This window comes from Salvelinus alpinus, chromosome 4, assembly GCF_045679555.1.
Source record: "Salvelinus alpinus chromosome 4, SLU_Salpinus.1, whole genome shotgun sequence".
In the NCBI taxonomy this organism is placed as follows: domain Eukaryota; kingdom Metazoa; phylum Chordata; class Actinopteri; order Salmoniformes; family Salmonidae; genus Salvelinus; species Salvelinus alpinus.
In genome coordinates this window covers 91,287,972-91,300,732 of record NC_092089.1, presented here as the reverse complement: position 1 = coordinate 91,300,732, position 12,761 = coordinate 91,287,972, and the positions used below count along the sequence as shown (strand labels likewise).

Genomic DNA, 12,761 nt, shown 5'->3' with positions numbered 1-12,761 from the left:
AATGAGATGCAGCCATCCGCAGCCACGCAGAATGAGAATAAAGAGAGCTACAGACTCTCAAAAAATTGCAGTTTTACTCTGGTTAACTGGACACACATCCTCAACTGAAAATCAGTCAGATGAGATGAAGAGGGGAGAGGGATGAAAGAGTGAATGGGGGGGAGGGGGGGGGGGAGGGTATGAAGGGGTAGTGGGAGGACAAGGGAGTGGGTGGAAACGAGAGGGTATGAAGGGGTAGTGGGAGGACAAGGGAGTGGGTGGAAGCTAGAGGGTATGAAGGGGTAGTGGGAGGACAAGGGAGTAGGTGGAAGCTAGAGGGATAGAGGGTATTAAGGGGTAGTGGGAGGACAAGGGAGTAGGTGGAAGCTAGAGGGTATGAAGGGGTAGTGGGAGGACAAGGGAGTGGGTGGAAGCTAGAGGGTATTTAGTAGAGGTCGACCGACATGGCCGAAGTTTAACATAACAAATCGGTAATCTGCCTTTTTGGACGCCGATTATGGCCGATTACATTGCACTCCATGAGGAAACTGCATGGCAGGCTGACCACCTGCGTGCAGAGTGCAGCGTCAAAAGGACCTTGTGGCTGCAAGCTAGCTAACGTTAAACTTTTTTTTATTTTTATTTTTTTTAATCCTCACAATCACTAGTTAACTACACATGGTTGATGATATTACTAGGTTAACTAGCTTGTCCTGCGTTGCATATTAATTTATCATCGAATCACAGCCTGCCTCAACTTCGCCAAACGGGTGTTGATTTAACAAAAGCACATTCGCGAGAAACACACATGCGTTGCACCAACGTACCTAACCATAAACATCAATGCCTTTCTTAAAATCAAAACACAGAACTCTATTTTATTTTATTTTTTATTATTTTTTTAAACCTGCATATTAAAGTTAAAATAAATGCATTTTAGCAGGCAATATTATCTAGGAAAATTGTGTCACTTCTCTTGCATTCTGTGCGAGCAGAGTCAGGGTATTTGCAACTGTTTGTGCCGCATGGCTCATGGATCATTGCGTCTTCCTAACAAAGACCATAATTAATTTGCCAGATTTTTACATAATTATGACATAACATTGAAGGTCGTGCAATGTAACAGCAATAATTAGACTTAGGGTTGTCACCCTTTTCAATAAAATACGGAACGGTTCCGATTTTCACTGAAAGAATAAACCTTTTCTTTTCGAAATGATCGTTTCCGGATTTGACCATCATGACCAAAGGCTCGTATTTCTGTGTGTTTATTATAATTAAGTCTATGATTTGATAGTTGATAGAGCAGTCTGACTGAGCGGTGGTAGGCAGCAGCAGGCTCGTAAGCATTCATTCAAACAGCACTTCACTGCGTTTGCGAGCAGCTCTTAGCCACGCTTGAAGCACAGCGCTGTTTATGACTTCAAGCCTATCAACTCCTGAGATTAGGCTGGCAATACAAAGGTGCCTATAAGAACATCCAATAGTCAAAGGTATATGAATACAAATGGTAGAGCGAGAAATAGTCGACGCGTCAATTCCTATAATAACTACAACCTAAAACTTCTTAACTGGGAATATTGGAGAACTGGAAAACTATTGAACCATCAGCTTTCATATGTTCTCATGTTCTGAGAAAGGAACTTAAACGTTAGCGTTTTTACATGGCACATATCGCACTGTTACTTTTCTCCAAACACTGTGTTTTTGCATTATTTAAACCAAATTGAACATGTTTCAATATTTACTTGAGACTAAATAGATTTTATTGATGTATTATATTAAGTTAAAATAAAAGGGTTCATTGTTCATTCAGTATTGTTGTAATTGTCATTATTACAAATATATATAAATATCGGCATCGGATTTGTTTGGTCACCCAATAATCGGTGTTAGCGTTGAAAAATCATAATCGGTCGACCTCTAGTATGAAGGGTAGTGGGAGGACAAGGGACTGGGTGGAAGCTAGAGGGATAGAGAAGAGCGAGGGAAGGAGAGACAAAGGAGAGAGGGAATGAGGGAGAGAGAAATAAATAGTGGATAGAAGTCCATCAAGCCAGCCAGCCAGTCATGACTAACTCAAGCCCCATGCTGTAATAGCAGCTTGTCTGTCTGTCTCTCTCTCTCTCCTAACAGGCTTGCCCTCTCTCTCTTCCCCTCTACACAATCTCTTTCCACAATCAAGTTCGTTGCCATGGTACCGGGGGCGCAAGGTGGACACATATCATGTCCCCGCTCGTCCTCGTCGGCTTCCTCTCTCTATCAGACCAGCTGAGCAGCCAATCCCCTGTCAGAGCTGGTCTCCATCGCCATAGTGACAGCCTCAGAGTTCTAAAGACCTGTATTCCACAGACAAACGTGCATCGTGCAGGGAGACAGAGGGGGAGACAGAGGGGGAGACAGAGGGGGAGACAGAGGGGGAGACAGAGGGGGAGACAGAGGGGGAGACAGAGGGGGAGACAGAGGGGGAGACAGAGGGGGAGACAGAGGGGGAGACAGAGGGGGAGACAGAGGGGGAGACAGGACCAGTGAAGGGGAAAGTTGTTTTGAAAAGGAGCCTATTGGATTGGATGACTATGGCCCTGACATAATGTGGCAGAGCCCTGAGTCGCTGCCGAAGCAAGACGGTGACTGAGACGTAGGGAGACAGGGCCATAGCTAGACAGGAAAAGGACATGCCTGTTTGGAGAAGGAACGTAGACAAGACACTTTTAGGTGACATATGGTTTGGCATCAAATATTCATTCTGGATACAAGTAGAATAAATACTAAGCTGAGCAACACCACAGAACAGGTTACTGCCGCTGTCCAATCAGATTAGCATTTACGTCCCAAATGGCACCCCCCCACAGACTCCAAACGGACATCCCCACAGACATCCCCACCACAGACTCCAAACGGCGCCCCGTCCCCCCCACAGACTCCAAACGGCGCCCCGTCCCCCCCCACAGACTCCAAACGGCGCCCCGTCCCCCCTACAGACTCCAAACGGCGCCCCGTCCCCCCCACAGACTCCAAACGGCGCCCCGTCCCCCCCACAGACTCCAAACGGCGCCCCGTCCCCCCCCCCAGACTCCAAACGGCGCCCCGTCCCCCCCCCAGACTCCAAACGGCGCCCCGTCCCCCCCACAGACTCCAAACGGCGCCCCGTCCCCCCCACAGACTCCAAACGGCGCCCCGTCCCCCCCACAGACTCCAAACGGCGCCCCGTCCCCCCCACAGACTCCAAACGGCGCCCCGTCCCCCCCTACAGACTCCAAACGGCGCCCCGTCCCCCCCTACAGACTCCAAACGGCGCCCCGTCCCCCCCTACAGACTCCAAACGGCGCCCGGTCCCCCCCACAGACTCCAAACGGCGCCCCGTCCCCCCCTACAGACTCCAAACGGCGCCCCGTCCCCCCCTACAGACTCCAAACGGCGCCCGGTCCCCCTACAGACTCCAAACGGCGCCCGGTCCCCCTACAGACTCCAAACGGCGCCCCGTCCCCCTACAGACTCCAAACGGCGCCCCGTCCCCCTACAGACTCCAAACGGCGCCCCGTCCCCCCCTACAGACTCCAAACGGCGCCCCGTCCCCCCCTACAGACTCCAAACGGCGCCCCGTCCCCCCCTACAGACTCCAAACGGCGCCCCGTCCCCCCCTACAGACTCCAAACGGAGCCCCGTCCCCCCTACAGACTCCAAACGGCGCCCCGTCCCCCCTACAGACTCCAAACGGCGCCCCGTCCCCCCCACAGACTCCAAACGGCACCCCGTCCCCCCCACAGACTCCAGACGGTGCCCCGTCCCCCCCTACAGACTCCAAACGGCGCCCCGTCCCCCCCTACAGACTCCAAACGGCGCCCGGTCCCCCTACAGACTCCAAACGGCGCCCCGTCCCCCCCACAGACTCCAAACGGCGCCCCGTCCCCCCCTACAGACTCCAAACGGCGCCCGGTCCCCCTACAGACTCCAAACGGCGCCCCGTCCCCCCCACAGACTCCAAACGGCGCCCCGTCCCCCCTACAGACTCCAAATGGCGCCCCGTCCCCCTACAGACTCCAAACGGCGCCCGGTCCCCCTACAGACTCCAAACGGCGCCCCCCCCCTACAGACTCCAAACGGCGCCCGGTCCCCCTACAGACTCCAAACGGCGCCCCGTCCCCCCCACAGACTCCAAACGGCGCCCCGTCCCCCCTACAGACTCCAAATGGCGCCCCGTCCCCCTACAGACTCCAAACGGCGCCCCGTCCCCCCCACAGACTCCAAACGGCGCCCCGTCCCCCCCACAGACTCCAAACGGCGCCCCGTCCCCCCCACAGACTCCAAACGGCGCCCCGTCCCCCCCTACAGACTCCAAACGGCGCCCCGTCCCCCCCACAGACTCCAAACGGCGCCCCGTCCCCCCCTACAGACTCCAAACGGCGCCCCGTCCCCCCCTACAGACTCCAAACGGCGCCCCGTCCCCCCCTACAGACTCCAAACGGCGCCCCGTCCCCCTACAGACTCCAAACGGCGCCCCGTCCCCCCCCCGCAGGCATAGTAATGTAAGATGAACAGGGAGAAGGAGATGAAATGTTGGAAGACGGATACGAAGAGGGGAACCCCCTAGATCCGTTCCGTCCTCCCTGGTGAGAAATGGTCAGTAAGTGATAGGCTTCACTAGTGCGGGGCTAAGGCCGGTTCAATTCCCTGCTGCCATTACAGACACAAGGACCATTCAGCAACACCACTTAAAAGGTAATACGTAGCTATCACACGTCGCACAGTGCACATTGATTCAATCCTTCAAGCCTCATGATAGGTAATATCTATTGAGCCCGTAGACCCAGTCTTCATTCTTCAGGTACAATCATCTTCCTGCTTTATCCATCATATATTTCTGTTTTGATATTCATCAGTTGAATGGTGATCCAGTGACAGTAACCAGCACTGGGGTGGGTTACAGGAGGCCCAGTGACAGTAACCAGCACTGAGGTGGGTTACAGGAGGCCCAGTGACAGTAACCAGCACTGGGGTGGGTTACAGGAGGCCCAGTGACAGTAACCAGCACTGGGGTGGGTTACAGGAGGCCCAGTGACAGTAACCAGCACTGGGGTGGGTTACAGGAGGCCCAGTGACAGTAACCAGCACTGGGGTGGGTTACAGGAGGCCCAGTGACAGTAACCAGCACTGGGGTGGGTTACAGGAGGCCCAGTGACAGTAACCAGCACTGGGGTGGGTTACAGGAGGCCCAGTGACAGTAACCAGCACTGGGGTGGGTTACAGGAGGCCCAGTGACAGTAACCAGCACTGGGGTGGGTTACAGGAGGCCCAGTGACAGTAACCAGCACTGGGGTGGGTTACAGGAGGCCCAGTGACAGTAACCAGCACTGGGGTGGGTTACAGGAGGCCCAGTGACAGTAACCAGCACTGGGGTGGGTTACAGGAGGCCCAGTGACAGTAACCAGCACTGAGGTGGGTTACAGGAGGCCCAGTGACAGTAACCAGCACTGGGGTGGGTTACAGGAGGCCCAGTGACAGTAACCAGCACTGGGGTGGGTTACAGGAGGCCCAGTGACAGTAACCAGCACTGTGGTGGGGTACAGGAGGCCCAGTGACAGTAACCAGCACTGGGGTGGGTTACAAGAGGCCCAGTGACAGTAACCAGCACTGGGTTGGGTTACAGGTGGCCCAGTGACAGTAACCAGCACTGGGGTGGGTTACAGGTGGCCCAGTGACAGTAACCAGCACTGGGTTGGGTTACAGGTGGCCCAGTGACAGTAACCAGCACTGGGGTGGGTTACAGGTGGCCCAGTGACAGTAACCAGCACTGGGGTGGGTTACAGGAGGCCCAGTGACAGTAACCAGCACTGGGGTGGATTACAGGAGGCCCAGTGACAGTAACCAGCACTGGGGTGGGTTACAGGAGGCCCAGTGACAGTAACCAGCACTGGGGTGGGTTACAGGAGGCCCAGTGACAGTAACCAGCACTGGGGTGGGTTACAGGAGGCCCAGTGACAGTAACCAGCACTGGGGTGGGGTTACAGGAGGCCCAGTGACAGTAACCAGCACTGGGTTGGGTTACAGGTGGGCACTAGTTGTTTCATTATTCAGTCTTCATCTATTACATTTCTCACTGTTGCTATGAATACTGAACAAAAACTAACAACATGTAGTGTTAGGCCCATGTTTCATGAGCGGAATAAAAAATTAAAAAAAGATCACAGAAACACTATATTATGGGGCAGGTATAAACTATAGACAACGAACACAATTGCATTTTATTGATAGCAATTTGAATGCACAGAGATACCGTGACGAGATCGTGAGACCCATCGTCGTACCATTCATCTGCCACCATCACATCATGCCGTTTCAGCATTATAATGCACGGTCCCATGTCCCAAGGATCTGTGCACAATTCCCAGAAGCTGAGAACGTCCCAGTTCTTCCATGGCCTGCATACTCAGAAATGTCATTGAGCATGTTTGGGATGCTCTGGATCGGAGTATACAACAGCACGTTCCAGTTCACGCCAATATCCAGCAGCTTAACACAACCATTGAAGAGGAGCGGGACAACATTGCACAGGCCACAATCAACTCTGTGTGAAGGAGATGGTAGTAACACCAGATACGGACTGTTATTCTTATCCACGCCCTGAACAGATGCATAAATCGGTATTCCCAGTCATGTGAAATCCAAAGATTAGGGCCTAATGAATTGATTTAAATTGACTGATTTCCTTCTATAAAACTGGAACACAGTCAAATATTTTACATCATTGCCTTTATATTTTTGTGCAGTGTAGCTTTATCAACTGAATCAGTAGCCTAGCTAGCACTAAGGAACAGGAGGCGTGGGAAGACTGTGGCAAACTGGCAGTGGACGCAGGGCCAGGCCCGTGTGGGAACCAGGCCCGTGGGGGAGCCAGGCCCGTGGGGGAGCCAGAAAAAAATGCTCAACATGTCTAAAACAAAGATGTGACGGCGCTCATTGCCAAGCCCCTTTTTTGATCAAGGAAAAACCCTGATAACGAGGGGAACTGCGGTTTCAAATGTTACAACGGCCCAAAACCAGAGCGGCAACAAACACCAGAGAAATAGAACAAGTTGAATACGGTTGATAGATAAGACATGACCAGCAGCAATTACAACCACTTTGGATTCACCTGGTCAGTCTGTGTCATGGAAGTTAATGTTTTGTATACTCCGTGTATATATATATCGGTCGCCGGGGATTTCATCCGCTGGTTTTATCTTGGTGGAACCTGCCTGCTGCTAGCTAGCTTCACTGACAAACACAGGGATGGAATGTTAGCTCCTGCCATCGATAAACATCATGTCGCTTAGTTAAGACAGTTTGACAACTTGCCGATGAAGCAGCCAGTCCATACTTCAGTATGTTTCCAAAGCACCAATCACTAGGTTGTAAACATAGGGTCAGCAACAGACACTGTACTGACGCAGGGTGGAACAGGCTGTTCGCTGCTTCATTAAAACTTAAACTAAAATACATTTTACTACAGCGGCTAGCTAACTTGCTAGCTTGCTTACGGAAGGAGAATTGCATTTAGTGTTGCAATAGCAGGTTGGTTAGCTTCTCTTTCATTTCATATGAAGTGACAGGCTCAGGCTTAACTAGGAAGTTAAATCATGTGTTGTTGTACATGATCAAAGTACCGAAATGCACTCAACTCCTCAGCGAGATACAAAATTGAGCGACTAAAACCTTCAAAATGGATCATCTGTGAAAAGCCAACTGACATTTACTCCTGAGGTGCTGACCTGTTGCACCCTCGACAACCACTGATGATGATTATTAGTATTATTACTACTACTATTATTTTTTACTGTAATGTCTCACCAGCCGCCCCTGCTCTTATCATTGTAATATCTTACTCCTACTACTGTTATTAGACCCGGCTGAACGTTTGAACATCTTGAAGAACGATCTGGCCTTAACAACCATGTACTGTTATAATCTCCACCCGGCACAGCCAGAAGAGGACTGGCCATCCCTCAGAGCCTGGTTCCTCTCTAGGTTTCTTCCTAGGTTCTGGCCTGTCTAGGGAGTTTTTCCTAGCCACCGTGCTTCTATATCTGCATTGCTTGCTGTGTGGGGTTTTAGGCTGGGTTTCTGTATAAGCACTTTTTGACATCTGCTGATGTAAAAAAAAAAAAAAAAAAAAAAAGGGCTTTATAAATACATTTTATTGATTGATTTATTCTGACAATTTGTGTGACTTGTTGCTAGGTAACATGGTAACATTCAGGGGAAGATGTTGCTGCCATTGGATGCCCACTCGATAACTATACAACTAGTGTTTGAGATTGTCTTGGATTGACTCGTGAACGAGCATCGAGTGCTCAGTCTGTCACAACAGCCAGTTGTTTACTGGAGCTACCTTTCATTATGGAAATACATTACCTTGCTACCTTTGCTAATCCTTTTAAATGCAGAGATCCTACCCTGATTACATGGGAACATCAGCCACTAGATTAGCAGAGATCCTACCCTGATGACATGGGAACATCAGCCACTAGATTAGCAGAGATCCTACCCTGATTACATGGGAACAGACACTAGATTAGCAGAGATCCTACCCTGATTACATGGGAACATCAGCCACTAGATTAGCAGAGATCCTACCCTGATTACATGGGAACAGACACTAGATTAGCAGAGATCCTACCCTGATTACATGGGAACAATCAGCCACTAGAGTAACATCACCCCTGACGAGGCTAAAATAAAGCAGACTGGAGTTGAGGCGTGAACTTTCTCCAGAAAGCAAAGTGTTGATTATCTCTGTATCACCATCTATACAGAGAGACTCAACACCGTGACATAAACGTAGACAATGCTATATACCTGACAGAGACCGGTGAGATGGACAGGGATTGTTATCATAATCAGTTGTAATTCTGCAGACAACAATCAACCACCCAGCATTCTAGAACCCATCCTTCCAGAACCCTGAGAGTTCACCAGCCAGTTCCTTTCTCACCTCTTCTACCCCCTAAACAGCTAAAAACAGGAGGATGGCCCCACGCAAGCCAGTATAAACCCACTAAACAATGTTGATTTCACAGAGACAATGTTTATCCCCTCTAAGCAATCACTAAGTAGACCCAATCCAGATTGATTACAAGGCTAGGTCCTAAAATTGTGTATTTATCATTCTGGGAGAATAATGGGGTCTATTGAATGATTAATAGATTTCAAGAGGCCAATTATTGTGAGACTAAGAAATTCTTGTTCCCTAATCGCTTGATAAATGCTTCATGTTTGTACAGAAAAAAAAAAGGAAAGAAATCCGTGCGCGTGCCTCCGTGTTAGAGGGGGACTGGGGAGGTGACCCGGGCCAGAGGGGGACTGGGGAGGTGACCCGGGCCAGAGGGGGACTGGGGAGGTGACCCGGGCCAGAGGGGGACTGGGGAGGTGACCCGGGCCAGAGGGGGACTGGGGAGGTGACCCGGGCCAGAGGGGGACTGGGGAGGTGACCCGGGCCAGAGGGGGACTGGGGAGGTGACCCGGGCCAGAGGGGGACTGGGGAGGTGACCCGGGCCAGAGGGGGACTGGGGAGGTGACCCGGGCCAGAGGGGGACTGGGGAGGTGACCCGGGCCAGAGGGGGACTGGGGAGGTGACCCGGGCCAGAGGGGGACTGGGGAGGTGACCCGGGCCAGAGGGGGACTGGGGAGGTGACCCGGGCCAGAGGGGGACTGGGGAGGTGACCCGGGCCAGAGGGGGACTGGGGAGGTGACCCGGGCCAGAGGGGGACTGGGGAGGTGACCCGGGCCAGAGGGGGACTGGGGGGGTGACCCGGGCCAGAGGGGGACTGGGGGGGTGACCCGGGTTAGAGGGGGACTGGGGGGGTGACCCGGGTTAGAGGGGGACTGGGGGGGTGACCCGGGCCAGAGGGGGACTGGGGAGGTGACCCGGGTTAGAGGGGGACTGGGGGGGTGACCCGGGCCAGAGGGGGACTGGGGAGGTGACCCGGGCCAGAGGGGGACTGGGGAGGTGACCCGGGCCAGAGGGGGACTGGGGAGGTGACCCGGGCCAGAGGGGGACTGGGGAGGTGACCCGGGCCAGAGGGGGACTGGGGAGGTGACCCGGGCCAGAGGGGGACTGGGGAGGTGACCCGGGCCAGAGGGGGACTGGGGAGGTGACCCGGGCCAGAGGGGGACTGGGGAGGTGACCCGGGCCAGAGGGGGACTGGGGAGGTGACCCGGGCCAGAGGGGGACTGGGGAGGTGACCCGGGCCAGAGGGGGACTGGGGAGGTGACCCGGGCCAGAGGGGGACTGGGGAGGTGACCCGGGCCAGAGGGGGACTGGGGAGGTGACCCGGGCCAGAGGGGGACTGGGGAGGTGACCCGGGCCAGAGGGGGACTGGGGAGGTGACCCGGGCCAGAGGGGGACTGGGGAGGTGACCCGGGCCAGAGGGGGACTGGGGAGGTGACCCGGGCCAGAGGGGGACTGGGGAGGTGACCCGGGCCAGAGGGGGACTGGGGAGGTGACCCGGGCCAGAGGGGGACTGGGGGGGTGACCCGGGCCAGAGGGGGACTGGGGGGGTGACCCGGGTTAGAGGGGGACTGGGGGGGTGACCCGGGCCAGAGGGGGACTGGGGAGGTGACCCGGGTTAGAGGGGGACTGGGGGGGTGACCCGGGTTAGAGGGGGACTGGGGGGGTGACCCGGGCCAGAGGGGGACTGGGGAGGTGACCCGGGCCAGAGGGGGACTGGGGAGGTGACCCGGGCCAGAGGGGGACTGGGGAGGTGACCCGGGCCAGAGGGGGACTGGGGAGGTGACCCGGGCCAGAGGGGGACTGGGGAGGTGACCCGGGCCAGAGGGGGACTGGGGAGGTGACCCGGGCCAGAGGGGGACTGGGGAGGTGACCCGGGCCAGAGGGGGACTGGGGAGGTGACCCGGGCCAGAGGGGGACTGGGGAGGTGACCCGGGCCAGAGGGGGACTGGGGAGGTGACCCGGGCCAGAGGGGGACTGGGGAGGTGACCCGGGCCAGAGGGGGACTGGGGAGGTGACCCGGGCCAGAGGGGGACTGGGGAGGTGACCCGGGCCAGAGGGGGACTGGGGAGGTGACCCGGGCCAGAGGGGGACTGGGGAGGTGACCCGGGCCAGAGGGGGACTGGGGAGGTGACCCGGGCCAGAGGGGGACTGGGGAGGTGACCCGGGCCAGAGGGGGACTGGGGAGGTGACCCGGGCCAGAGGGGGACTGGGGAGGTGACCCGGGCCAGAGGGGGACTGGGGAGGTGACCCGGGCCAGAGGGGGACTGGGGAGGTGACCCGGGCCAGAGGGGGACTGGGGAGGTGACCCGGGCCAGAGGGGGACTGGGGAGGTGACCCGGGCCAGAGGGGGACTGGGGAGGTGACCCGGGCCAGAGGGGGACTGGGGAGGTGACCCGGGCCAGAGGGGGACTGGGGAGGTGACCCGGGCCAGAGGGGGACTGGGGAGGTGACCCGGGCCAGAGGGGGACTGGGGAGGTGACCCGGGCCAGAGGGGGACTGGGGAGGTGACCCGGGCCAGAGGGGGACTGGGGAGGTGACCCGGGCCAGAGGGGGACTGGGGAGGTGACCCGGGCCAGAGGGGGACTGGGGAGGTGACCCGGGCCAGAGGGGGACTGGGGAGGTGACCCGGGCCAGAGGGGGACTGGGGAGGTGACCCGGGCCAGAGGGGGACTGGGGAGGTGACCCGGGCCAGAGGGGGACTGGGGAGGTGACCCGGGCCAGAGGGGGACTGGGGAGGTGACCCGGGCCAGAGGGGGACTGGGGAGGTGACCCGGGCCAGAGGGGGACTGGGGAGGTGACCCGGGCCAGAGGGGGACTGGGGAGGTGACCCGGGCCAGAGGGGGACTGGGGAGGTGACCCGGGCCAGAGGGGGACTGGGGAGGTGACCCGGGCCAGAGGGGGACTGGGGAGGTGACCCGGGTTAGAGGGGGACTGGGGAGGTGACCCGGGTTAGAGGGGGACTGGGGGGGTGACCCGGGTTAGAGGGGGACTGGGGGGGTGACCCGGGTTAGAGGGGGACTGGGGGGGTGACCCGGGTTAGAGGGGGACTGGGGGGGGTGACCCGGGCTAGAGGGGGACTGGGGAGGTGACCCGGGCCAGAGGGGGACTGGGGGGGTGACCCGGGCTAGAGGGGGACTGGGGGGGTGACCCGGGCTAGAGGGGGACTGGGGAGGTGACCCGGGCCAGAGGGGGACTGGGGGGGTGACCCGGGCTAGAGGGGGACTGGGGGGGTGACCCGGGCTAGAGGGGGACTGGGGGGGTGACCCGGGTTAGAGGGGGACTGGGGGGGTGACCCGGGCTAGAGGGGGACTGGGGAGGTGACCCGGGCTAGAGGGGGACTGGGGGCCTCCTGAGTGGTGCAGTGGTCTAAGGCCCTGCATCGCAGTGCCACTAGAGATTCTGGGTTGGAGTCCAGGCTCCGTCGCAGCCGGCCACAACACATGGCCGGTGCACATTTGGCCCAGCGTCGTCCGGGTTAGTAGAGGGTTTGGCCGGCACTAGCAACTCCTGTGGCAGGCTTGGTTGGATTGTGTTTCGGAGGACGCACGGCTCTCGACCATCGCCTCTCCAGAGTTCGTACGGGAGTTGCAGCGATGAGACAATACTAACTACCACGAAATTGGGGGGGAAAATAAAAAAAGAGGGGGATTGGGGCGGAGACCCAGGTTCAAACTCAGTCACACAGAGACACTGTTGAGCAAGATAACTACCTACCTGTCATGTCCATGAAGAGGAGAAGATATGGAGAGGGGAGAGGAGTCGGAACAGAGGGAGAGAGGAAAGGTGAGGTGAA

General features: G+C 56.6%; 1 protein-coding gene across 2 annotated transcripts in view; it reads right to left on the bottom strand.

Annotated features, from left to right (window-relative positions):
* Positions 1-12,761, bottom strand: part of LOC139574671 (catenin alpha-1) — a 251,524-nt gene that overhangs the window by 172,057 nt on the left and 66,706 nt on the right. The window lies entirely within an intron of this gene.